The 12545-nt window shown below is 46.0% G+C and overlaps 1 protein-coding gene and 1 pseudogene across 1 annotated transcript in view; one reads left to right on the top strand and one right to left on the bottom strand.

Moving 5' to 3' along the window:
• The window catches only part of Clybl (citramalyl-CoA lyase), a 232798-nt gene that overhangs the window by 56903 nt on the left and 163350 nt on the right, over positions 1 to 12545 (bottom strand). The gene's annotated exons all lie outside the window — the stretch shown is intronic.
• Positions 3781 to 7954, top strand: LOC113832516 (annotated as a pseudogene).

Below are 12545 nucleotides of genomic sequence, written 5' to 3'. Positions count from 1 at the left end.
CAGCATTTCTCTTTTCTTCTTTTTAAACAAAAGAATAACATTTTGGCGCCTGGACGTGGAAAGGCTCTGTCCTTGCACCTTCTCCCGCAGCCTGCTGACGGGCACATGTTAAGGCAAGGGTACCCTTACAACCCACCTCCATCTCGGCTTTTCCTGGCACTTCCTCCTGCCTGCAGCAGCCTGAGATGCCGGAACTCAACTCGCCGCTTTTCCAACTAAAGATCTCTTGTAAACTCACTGATCTGCCTATTCGCTTTTCATTGTCCAAAAAAAAATCTGTCTATTTTTAAATGGTAATACTTTCAGCCAAGTTGCTTCTAACATGAATATGCTTCTAACATGTCTAATACTTATGTTTCCACAAACTCTAAGGATTCTTGTAAGTTCCAGGGAGTCGAATCAGATCCAAACAGGTCAGGTTCACTCCAGGTAATATTCAACCTTTCCCCGGTCCCAAATTCCCTTCACTCATCTTGGGACACCTCGGGAACCCCTCCCTCATCTTACAATCTTCCCCTCAAGTCACAGGACCTAAGAAAAAAATTTTTTTTCTAAACTCAACCTTGTCTTCTGTTCTGCCAACATCTTGCCAGGCCTAAGAGGCACCAGGGAGTTCCATACAGCCTGGACTGCAATGAAACAACCAGCTACCCCAGGACGTGGCAGCACCCCAACCTTCTCGGGTCCCCCAAAGATGGTCAATGCCCCCCACGTCAGCAGGAAGCAGTCTTGAGAATTCGACACCCTTATTCCTTAACCTGCCATGTCTAACACCCCACCTTTTTTTAATAATAAGTAGAGGTGCGAATGAAAGGTTCAGGCATTATGCTGGCCTGCCCCTGTTACCTGGTGGAACAGGCAGTACCCTGGTCAGCCCAAGGTTCCATGGGAACTAAGTCTGCACGCAGGTGCAGAGGACCCCTTTAAAAGACAAGTCCCTGCCCATTTATGCTCTCTGTTTCCTCTCTCTGTTTCCCCGCTGTTTCCTCTCAGCTTCCTTTCTACTCTCTCTCTCTCACCTATGTGCTCTCTCTGTGGCGACCGGCCATGGCGGTCAGCCATTACCCCTGTTCCTCTTCTCTTAGTCTCCCTACTCTGCCAGGCCTTATAATAAACTTATAGTCAATATATGTCATGTCTCAGCATTTCTCTTTTCTTCTTTTTAAACAAAAGAATAACAAGTGTCTTGCTATGCAACTCAGACTGCCTGTGATTCTGAGTGTGCACCACCACATCACCACAACCACACACGCACACGCACACACACACACACACACACACACACACACACACACACGCATAAACCATGAGATGACACTGAAGCACAAGTACTCGTTTGCTGACTTGGATCCCTGGGCCCAGGTCATAGGAGACATTGCTTGTAGACGCTGCAAGTTTTCCTCTGACTTCCTGTGTTTGTTAGTTTTCTGTCAACTTGACACAAGCTAGAGTCCTTTGGGAAGAGGATCCCTCAAGCCTGTGGAGAATTTCCTGATGAGTGATTGACCTCGGAGGGCCCGCCTCACTAAGGGTAGTACCAACCCCGGGCAAGTCACCCTGAATTGTTAAGAAAGGCAGGCTGAGTAAGCACTGAGGAGCAAGCCAGCAAGCAGCACTCCTGCAAGGCTTCTGCAATCAGCTCCTGACTCCAGGTTCCTGCCTCGAGTTCCTGTCCTGATGACTTCTGACGATAGACTGTGATGTGGAACATGAGTGGAGCCTAGGAAGTCCACTCCTTCCCAGGTAGCTTTGGGTCATGGCTTTATCACAGCCACAGAGAGAGACCCTAACACAACACATTCACAAGAGGCCCATTCCTGGCATGCCCAGGCCTCTCACACACTCTAAATAAATGCCATTAAAATTTTTTCAATCTTATCAGGCTAAGTAGATTTCCAAAAGACAGAGGTTAGAGTATAATTCTGAGTTCTCTTACAGGGTTTGTCATTCCAGTAATGCAGCTCAACTTTCCCAGTGAAAAGAAAAACAAAAAATTCAAACCCGGAACTACTGTGTGTTGGGTTAAAACATAGTCAAAGCAAAATGAAATGTCTGGGCAGAGGGTAGCAGTATTAACGAAAGCCCTCCAGGACAGTGCCGCTGGGAGGCACAGAGTCAGACATTTATTTTAAGGCACTGGTCATGATGGACTCCTCTGAAACAAGCAGGGGAGCCTAGGAAGCTGGACACTGGGGTAAGGGTTGGAGGGCAATCTCTTCCCTAAACCAACTCTCTACTGTTGACCCCACCTACAAAACTATCACTGAAGACAAGAGCCTAGCCAGGCTGATGCCTGAAATCTGCCAGCCATCCCAGGAGCTTTCTTCTGCCCTGAGAAGTTAAGTCTTCATCAGTCAAGGTCTAGCCTTCTTCCTTATGGGTCTGTGTATACCCTGTTCCCCACATCAGCTGTGAATCTGCAATACTTCATAGCCTTCCTCACCAGAAAGCCATCTGCATTGAATTTAGATGCTGACCCTTGTGGACGGTGAGCAGAAAGGGGGTGAGATAGAGGGGATAAGTCCCATCTACTTTAGCAGTCCCATTCTGGTTCTTCCGGGGTGCCTGAGATGCCATTTCAACTATATCCAGCAGATTCATGACAACTCTGCTGCTCCCCACCCACTCTCTCACCCATTACTGTTTTTAAATATTCACCTAGTGTGCCTAAGAGGATGCCATTTCTCAACATGGGTTTGAACTCATGACCCAACGTGGTGCCATGCTGAGCTAACAGTCACAGATATTCCCATCCCAGACCCACAAAAGCCCACCACAGCCACCACCCCCATCACTAAGTGTCTGACAAATCTTTACTGTCATAATTTCATATTTGTAGACTTATTTAACCAACAAATCATCCCTCATATAAAGGAAGACTAAAAATGTAGCTCTGAGGCACCAAGTTTGTCTGACATGACCAAGGCCTTCAGAGAACCACCACGGGGTGGAGGAAAGAGATTCCGAATAAAATAAACTGGTGTTATTTTTTCTGCTTCTCTACAACGTCAACTAATGACAAGTAATATCTGTACAGTCCCTTACTGCCACAGTGCTCTCACGTACGTTTATCTTTATCCCTGCTGCAACTTTGGAGGTTGACGCCATGGTCCTCATCTCTGAGTCTCACAGGGATGAAGAGACTTTCCTATGTTGTTCAGCTGTTAGACTGTCTGACAGCTCTCAGCTGGACAGCCCAAACTCCTCAGGGTCATTGCTGGTGACCAGCCTCACCTGTCAAGCCTCACTTTATGGTGTTATATACATGGAATCACACAGACGTGTCCGTCCAATAAGCCGCTAAAGCATTTCTGCTTATGGAGACCAATTGTCAAAGGCAGTGTTGCTTCACATGGCCAGCATCCTCTATCCCCTGTTCTCCGTGTCTTTCTAGTGCAGAGAGCCCTGTTTGAGTCTGTGGGAGGCCACTGCCTGGGAGGGGATGGGAGGCTTGTGAATATATCCCATAACACAAAGGCTTCCATCCCAGTAAATAATTAGGAAGAAGTTCAAGGCTGCTTCCTCAGTCAATCCTCACCGGTTTAATCTGAGCCAATTCTGGATTAAATATTTCTGCTCAGTGGTTTTTGACAGTCTCCGCCAGGCACATCCCGATGAAACTGGAGATGCAGAAAATAGTTTTTGATGGAGTGAGGAGATGAAATAGTTAGAAAGCCAGTCAACCAAGTACGTGAACTTACTTGTGCAGACTGAGAGAAGCAGTAAGTGGAAAGAGGCAGGTGCACCCTCGGGAGAGTGTATACCTGTGAACAACGGGGGATGCGTGTGAGTGTGTGTGAGGGAGCAAGCGTGTGTACAAGTGATATACGTGGGAAGGCAGGGCTGGGATGATGCTAATTAATTAGACTTGGAGATCTTGGCAGCCAGAGGTATGTTTATAAACAGTCTTCACTGAAACATACCTTTCCAACTATTGACGATCTTATTTGCCAGAAATCATCTCTGGGATAATTATTCTGTACTTGCTTCAGTCCAAAAGTGAGGAGAGAAATACCAGTGCGTGAGCGCAAACACCCTCCACTCTAATATACAGCTCTGCCCAGAGATGAACATTTCCAATGCTCAGCTAATGGACCAAGGCCAACACAAAGCAATTTGCACAAAGGTTTGATGGTAGAATGTTAGTCAGGAGCTTTGGGGCTGGAATCTCAAAAAAAAAAAAAAAATTAGAACAGGGACAGAAGAAACAACAGGATCCCGACCACTGAGGAATCTATGGAGATAGAATAAATACTTGTGCAGACATGACAAATCATCACCCATGGACCCTTTCTGGGGAAGTGACTAGAGGGTGTACTCCATTAAAATGAGCAAATAAAACAAGCAAGAAAAAGACATGAGATCCCAACAAACAAAAGCTCCAACTCAGAATGAGGCCTAGATCAAAAGATGAAAGTCCATCAGATAATTATTCAGTGAAAAAAAAAAAAAACTCAGATTACAAAAGAGACAAGAAAGCAGGGGTGGGGTAGGGGAGATTTGTTGATTACTTAGTATTTTTTAAGATACTTTACAATTTCCCAGCTCCTAAGTAGAGCTAGATTAGTAACAGATACAAGTGAATGAAGCAAATTCGAAAAGACAATAAGCAAACTATGATGCATACAGACGATGAGATATTATTTAGCAATGAAAAGAAATGATCTACCTGTGAATCCAGGGTGGGTGGGGAGACACAGAGGAACCTTAAATGCCTATGTTAAATCAAAGAAATCATCTGAAAATTTGTGATACTATCTGTTTTCAACCTGATGACATTTTAGAAAAGGCAAAAATCATAGCCTCAATGGTTGCCATAGGTGAGATTGTTTATATAGTTATATAATGACTATTGATATAATTATATGTTAATATATTCATGTGTGGAGGATGGTGGTAGGGAAAAGGATAAGAGTTCATTCTTCTTCTTATGGAGATGGAAGTCAGTGGGCATCTCTAAAGGGAAAATAAACAAATAGGTAATAAATAGCGAGGGTGTGCATGCGTCAGGTGGTTAACTGTAAGTGACCAGTGGACTGGGCTAGAGGCCCAGATAGCTGGTAAAACATTATTTCTAGGTGTGTCTCTGAAGGAGGTGTTGGAAGACCTTAGCATTTCTCTCACCAATGTGGGTGGGCCTCACCCAAGCTGCTCAAAGCTGAGGGCAAAAAAATGGTGAATTTGTCTGTTTATCTGTCTGCCTGTCTCTCTCTCTCTCTCTCCTCTCTCTCTCTCTCTCTCTCTCTCTCTCTCTCTCTCTCTCTCTCTCTCTCTCACACACCACACACACACACACACACACACACATCATCTGCTCTCTCCTTCAGCTGGGGCATCAATCCTTTCCTTCACTGGCCATTGAAGCTCCTGGTTCTTGGGCCTTTGGGCTTCAAGTCTGCCACAGTTCTCTGGCCTTTGGGCTCTGACTAAATTACTCCAATGGCTTTTTATAATTTTTTAGCTTGTAGACCCTGGATCACAGTTTCTTATTCCTCTGTGATGCTCTGAACCATTTCCCAAAAGTCCCTTGTTACATAAACTTTTCTCAATGCCTCCTCTCTCTCTCTCTCTCTCTCTCTCTCTCTCTCTCTCTCTCTCTCTCTCTCTCTCTCTCTCATATGTGTCTATGTATGTATGTGTGTCTGTTTTCAGGGACCAGGTTGCCAGTAGTTCTTTTTTTTTTTAATTAAAGATTTATGTGTATGTGTATGAGTATGCCACGTGTATTCAGGTGCCTGAGAGGCCAGAGGGTATCAGATCCCCTGGATCTGAAGTTCCTGATGATGGTGAGATGCCCAGTGTGGGTGCTGGCCCTCTGAAGGAGCAGTGTGTGCTTGTTGCCTGCTGAGTCCTCTCTCCAGCTCTGGGTCAATCATCTTTAATCCATAACCTCTCTCTCTCTGCCTGTTAGCAATGAGCCTAATGAGGAAGAGAGAACACAGAAAGTGTCTAAGGTCTTCCTTAGAAGTTACATACATCTTTCCCATCCACATCCTGTTAGTTAAAATTTAAGTCCAAGGCAATATATAAACCGTATGCCAGGAGGAAGAGGGAGTGGGCTTGCTGATCTCTGACACATAAATTCTTACACATGGCCATACCATAGTGCCAGAATCAGAATCCAGATAGCTCAATTTTAGCTCAGTAATAAAATTTCAAGCCAGGCAATAGTGGGCCACACCTTTAGTTCCAGTACTCAGCAGACAAAGGCAGGTGGATCTCTGTGATTTTGGGGCCAGCCTAGTATACAGATCAAGTTCCAGGACAATTGGAGCTACACAAAGAAACCCTATCTCAAAAAAAAAAAAAAAATTCAAATATTCTTTCAGTTTAAATATTCTCTCTCACCCACACAGCTCCATAACATACATTAAAGAGAAATAAACATTAAATGGACATTCTACCTCCAAGGACATTCACTATATTAATACAATCTGATTCCTCTTTTAGGGAACATATGATCACATTGAGAATCATGCCTGGGCAGGAAATGGTCACCCAGGATGAATCCAGGGTCCAGAGCAAGGGGACTTGGTTCAGAGCTGACTTGACTGAGGAAGAATGAGCTCCCGCCTATGCATCTCCAGTGTCACACGAATCTTTACCTGAGCAGTATCCTGTTATCAGAGGGTAAGTGGAAAAGAAATCCTGCCTAGAGCTTTCAGATGCCCTGCCAATTCCTGAGACATCTCAGCCAGCAGGAGTTAGGAAAGACTGGATCTTTGATCTTCCTTGGGGCCTGTCTATTCAGGCCTCTGTACTAAAACACCCCAGTCTAGAGGACTTAGTAACAAAAACAAAAACAAAAAAAAATCAATTTTTCACAGTGTTAGAGGCTGGGAAGTGCCCACGGGTTTGATGTCTGGTGGACGAGGCAGGAACTCTTTAGAGTCTCCTTCGTAAGGACTCTAATAAAATGAGGTTACCTCATTCACAGGGGCTCTACCTCATGGCCTAGTCACCTCACAAAGGCCATATCTCCAAATGCTATCACAATGGATATTTACTTTCAACCCAAGGATTTTTAGGACTCAAGCCACAGCAGAACTACGCATAGCAGGCCCCTGTCCAGCACTTCCTGCCTAGGACAACCAGCAAAAACAAGGGTAGAACCACCAGGAGCCACTCCTAAGCAAAAGCAATCTGAACATGCTGGGTGTAGGTCTGGGTATCTTGGTCTCAGGGAAGCAGGGGCAGGTGGATCTCTGAAAGTTTATAGCCAGCTTGCTCTACATAGCAAGTTCCAGGCCAGTCTCCGCTACAGACTGGGCTCCTGTCAAAAAGAATACAAATAAAAATTGAAAAATCAAGCATCTTCAACACCATCTCTTCAGCCAGCCCTCCTCCCCACTTTTGTTTTTTGAAACTGGATCTCATGTAGCCCAGGATAGCTTCTGAATTTACTAAGTAGCCCAGGCTGGCCTTGAGCTCCTGATCTCCTCCCAAGTGCTAGGATTACTGGAATGTGCCCACACACCCACCTTGGTATTGGAATTCTTCAAGAAGAAAATGTTGTTTTAAAAAACTTATTTTAGTCAGCCATCTTGACGCCTGTGGAGGCCTGCTGGAAACAGGACTTCTAAAAGGCAAATACGTCTGGAAGGCTGTGGTTCAAGCACATTTTTGCTGGCTATAAGCGAGGTCTCCAGAACTAGAGAGAGCACACAGCTCTTCTTAAAATTGAAGGTGTTTATGCCCGAGATGAAACTGAATTCTACTTGGGAAAGAGATGTTCTTATGTGTATAAAGCAAAAAATACAAATAACAACACAGTGACATCCGGAGGCAAACCAAACAAAACCAGAGTGATCTGGATAAAAGTAACCAGGGCCCATGGAAACCGTGGCATGGTTCCTGCCAAATTCCGAAGCAACCTTCCTGCAAAGGCCACTGGACACAGAATCCGTGAGATGCTGTACCCTTTCAGGATTTAAACTAATAAAAAGTAAATAAATAAAAGTGGATTTATGCAAAAAACAACAACAATAACCAAAAAAAAACCCACCCTTATTTTAACAATTACTTTTGGCATAATTAGATTAAAAAGCTAAGAGCAGAAAGAATTGCCTTCTGGATAGTCAAAAATCAAAACCAGTGTGGGCTACTGTGTATCTGGGGATAGACCAGGGTAAACTAAAAGATGATAGGACCAGCTCCTCTGTAGTTCTGCTATGGTTTGTACATTTGTGTCCTTCTCAAATCCATGAGCTGAAACCTAGTATCCAGTGTGACAGCATTTGGAGGTGTGGCCTCTAAGAGGTGACTAGGTCTTGGGGGTGGAACACTTAGGAAGAAAGTTAGTGTCCTTATAAGATAGACTCCAAAGAGTTCTCAGAACAAGGCAAAGGAAATCTCCTTTCTCCACAAAGCTAAGTATTTAGAATGGACAGGTGCTAGCCGCTGAAGATGGAAAGGGGAGTTCCACTGCTTGGAATGTGGGGGATGTGTAGTCCATGGTGACAACTTAAGTGCCTATTTTGAGCAGTTTGTAGTGCTACCATGTTGCTTCCAAAGGCTAGGAGTCGATGGAACAGTCCTGTGGCCCAAATAATTTACAATAAGACACACTATGTGTTTTCTACATGGCAGGAACCATGTTGGTATTGTATGGATACCTGCTAATTGAATCCTCATACCTTCTGCATATGGAAAGCTTGCCACCACACCCATTTCACAGATGAGAATGTCCAGAGACAGTCAGACATGACACAGACAGAATCTGAGTTTGTCTGACTGACTCCATCCCATTCAACCCATCCCATCAGCACCCAATACACACTGCCCCCTGAGCACTGAAGACTACACCACCAATTACTGAGGAGGCATGGTTTCATGGTCAACTAACAAAAGGCAATAAAAAGCATCCCAGAAATGCAAAGTTCTCTGTAATCTGACCTGGCACCACTAAGGTCAGGATCTTTAGCAAATTGGGTGTGTGGGGGGGGTGGTGGTCATATTTTTTTCTTTATTTTTCCCCCTGGAACAATACAGAAAAAAAAAATCTTGTGTAGAATTTTAAGGCAGAAACTATGCTGCCTCTACCACTCCTAATCCAAAAAGAAGAAGCCACAGTCTTTCTTCCTAACAGGATAAAACTAAGGTGTAGACCAGCAAGCAGACACATAGTTGGCCCTGTGCATAGAAAATGCTTGGGCTCACAATCTGGTCAGTCTGTGAGGTAATCAGGAAACAGAGCTGAGTTGATGTCAGAAGTATTTGATGTCATAGCCTTGGCACAACAAGGACCCTACTCCCCTCTCTGTCACCATCCTCGGGTGTATGGACTGCAGTTATGCAAAGATCCAAGAGTCATTCTGTAGCTGGTGGCATGAGTCATGGGACTCTAATTGAATGGCTTCTGTCACCCATCTTTTCACCACTCAGCAGTGGTGGTGGGGACACGGGGTCCCCTTGAGAGGCACCCCACCTAGTCCCCTATCCCTCCCTAGTTCATAGAACATGGCATCTGAAACCAGAAGGGAGTATAGCAGTCACTCTGTCCAAGACTTACACAAGACATGCACACAAATAGCCGCGCATGGTGGCACACACCTATAATCCCAGCTCCTGGAGGCAGAGATAGGCAGATCAGAGATTGAGCCCAGTCTACAGAGGAAGTTCCAGGGCAGCCAGGGCTACATAAAGAAACCCTGTCTCAGAAAAGCAAGAACCAAGAAGACTTACCCATTAGCCATGAATCATGACTAGGACCCCACCTTTATTTGTGTATGTACATATGTGTACACGGATGCGTGTGCGTGCGTATGGAGGCCAGAAACCATGCCTATGTCTCTTTCCATTGCCTTCCGCCTTACATTTAGAGGGTGGGTCTCTCACTGGACCTGTGACTCACTGATTTGGCTAGACTGGCTGGCTGGTAAACCCAAAGGATTCTCCTGTGTCTACCCCCCAGCACTGGGATAACACCACCATGCTCAGCGTCTATTACAGAGGTGCTAAGAGTGGAACTTGGGCCCTCACACTTGAGTGGCAGGCCCTTTATTGACTGAGCCAGCCCCATGACAAACTCCTTCTGATTCTCACACTCACACAGATTACTTTTCCATCGCTGGGGCTCAAACCCACGGCCTCATGAATGCTAAGCATATACCACATCACTGAGTTTCACGAAAAGCCACAAGCCGGGGGCCTTTTCTGCGACATAGCAGTTCCACTGAAATCTCTACTACAGACCACAAGAAGACTGAGTTTCTACAATTCTGTAACCCCAAACCTCTGCACAGTGGCTATGAGTTATTGCGGTGCAAAGGGCTCTAGTTAGCTGTGGCTTCTCTGAAAGACATAAGTCCTCAAACCTGTAACAACACAACAGCAAACCATAGGGTATGGGGAAACAAATGCTGTAGACTTTAAGAAGGTAACTAGAACCTCCTTCCCGCCTTCCCTCCCCAAAACCTGGGTCACGCACAACCTGGGGATGATCAGATCACACCACGATATTAGCAACAGCAACTAAACTAAGCTTGAGTTTAGTTGTCAGGTGCCAAACCTGTGGAAGGAGTTTTGGTTCTCAGAGCTCGTTGGACTTGGAAATAGAAGCTGGGGTACCATGAACTCACACCACTCCGAGAGGTCTGAAAGGACCCATTGGCCGGTGGGACATAGCCCCCTTGTCACTCAAAAGGTGCATCTTCTCCTCTGGAGCTGTCTAGTGGCACTTCTGTTTCTCTGTAGGCTTCATGAGGGCCGTGGCCTCTCAGTTATATCCCAGATAACAAAACCTAACAGGCCCCTGGAAACCTGGGTCTGGCCGAGAGCCTGTCCGTTCCATGGATGTTTCAAAAACAGTTCCAACCAGACCCCAGGGAGCATCCTGCTTCAAAGGGCAGCTGGAAGGCCATGTGGGGATGGAGTATGGCACCTGTGCCCAGGGCTATCAGGGATATCTGAAAAACAGAGTGGAGAGCTTTGCCCTGTTCCCAACAGGCAGCTAATTTCACCTGCCATTTCTAGTCTTTCTCTGGCTTCCTCTCTTGCCTCGGATGGGCAGGTTTCCAGAGCTGTCAAATTTTCTTCTGCCCAAGTTAACAGGGACATTGATTTTGGAGGAAGGCAGGCCCTTCCTCCCACCCATGTCCTTGCCTGGCTCCTGGCTGTGCCTCGACATCACTATGGCATTGTCTGGTTTTATTAGTACTGCCTGGCTGAGGCCTCCCTTCCCAGGTGGCCCTGGTGGCTCTGGCCTCCCTTGCTTGGCATGTTGACACGCATTTTTTGGTCTCCTAGGGTGAGACTGCTTACCTGGATAATGGGCACTTGACCCCCTGGTTCCCAGAGTGGACTTCTGTACCACAGCGGGATTTGCATCTGTTTTCACGACTATCGCCAGGAGGGAGTCATAGCAATATGACCTTGCTTGGCTGGCTTTGAGATTGATGGAAATCGGGGCACTTAAGGGGTTCCTAATGGCTCTCAACATAGGGATCTTGGAGGATCCATGGAGGAGACTCAATGTTCCTTTCAGAGTTGGGGTGTGATGCTTCCAAATTTCTCTCATCTGGCACAGAACTGTAGGTATCTGTTTCTCTGAAGAATTTGCCCATAAAGACAGGAAGTAGAATTTTACAGAGAAAACTAGAAGGGTCTTCAAAGGGGAAAAAAATCCATTGTTGCCTGTGGTAGCAGAGAGTAAGGTAGGCAGGAAAAGGAAGAAAAGGAAGTTTTCCTGGCACATCACGTGTCACCCTCATCCCTCCTCCTTTCTCTCTGACCATAGTGGCAGCCTGTACACGGCCCACCCATCCACTTTCAGCCAACACTAACCCACTGTTCTGCCTTCAGCAGAGTTTTGTTTTGAGAGAGAGAGAGAGAGAGAGAGAGAGAGAGAGAGAGAGAGAGAGAGAGAGAGAGAGAGAGAGAGAGAGAGAGAGAGAGAGAGAGAGAGAGAGAGAGATTTGCTATGTAGCCAAAACTGGCCTCAAACTCAGTCCTTCTGCCTCCCAAATGCTAGGATTACAAGTGTGCACACCACACCTGCTCAGGATGGTCTTTCTAACAGTATGTATGTCTGCTGCTTAGGCTTAGCTGCTTAGCCCTTAGCTCCTGCTGGCCTCCTGAGCCTCATTGTGCTGGTCCCTGAGCACTGGGTTCTCCTGCAGTTACCCTTGTTGTACTTTGCTGCTCTCCCTCCCACCTCCTCCTACATCTCTCTGAAGCCCACACCACATCTAACCCATCCCTCAGATCCTTGCTCACTTGCACGGAACACTTCTGTACCAGGAGGGTCCTGTTTTCTGTCTCCATTGCATTTTGTATCAGGTCTTTCATCACTCTGACACACTGACTACTGCATGTGCAATTGGGTGACACTGGAACAGCCGTGAGGTCCTAGAGAGGAGGGTCTCATACTTAGGTTGTTTACACAACAGACACCTGCAGTGACAAGCCCCCTGCTGTCACATAGTGGCTGCTTAACTTACAGAACAGCTCATTTACCTACACGGTACCCTTTCCCAACAGTGCCACTGCTGTGAAATGAATCCCTGTTACTCCAGAGTAGAACAGAAGTCCTCCACTTGTCAGGA

The sequence above is a fragment of the Cricetulus griseus genome (genome assembly GCF_003668045.3).
Source record: "Cricetulus griseus strain 17A/GY chromosome 1 unlocalized genomic scaffold, alternate assembly CriGri-PICRH-1.0 chr1_1, whole genome shotgun sequence".
NCBI classification, from domain to species: domain Eukaryota; kingdom Metazoa; phylum Chordata; class Mammalia; order Rodentia; family Cricetidae; genus Cricetulus; species Cricetulus griseus.
This window is presented reverse-complemented; position numbering and strand designations above follow the sequence as displayed.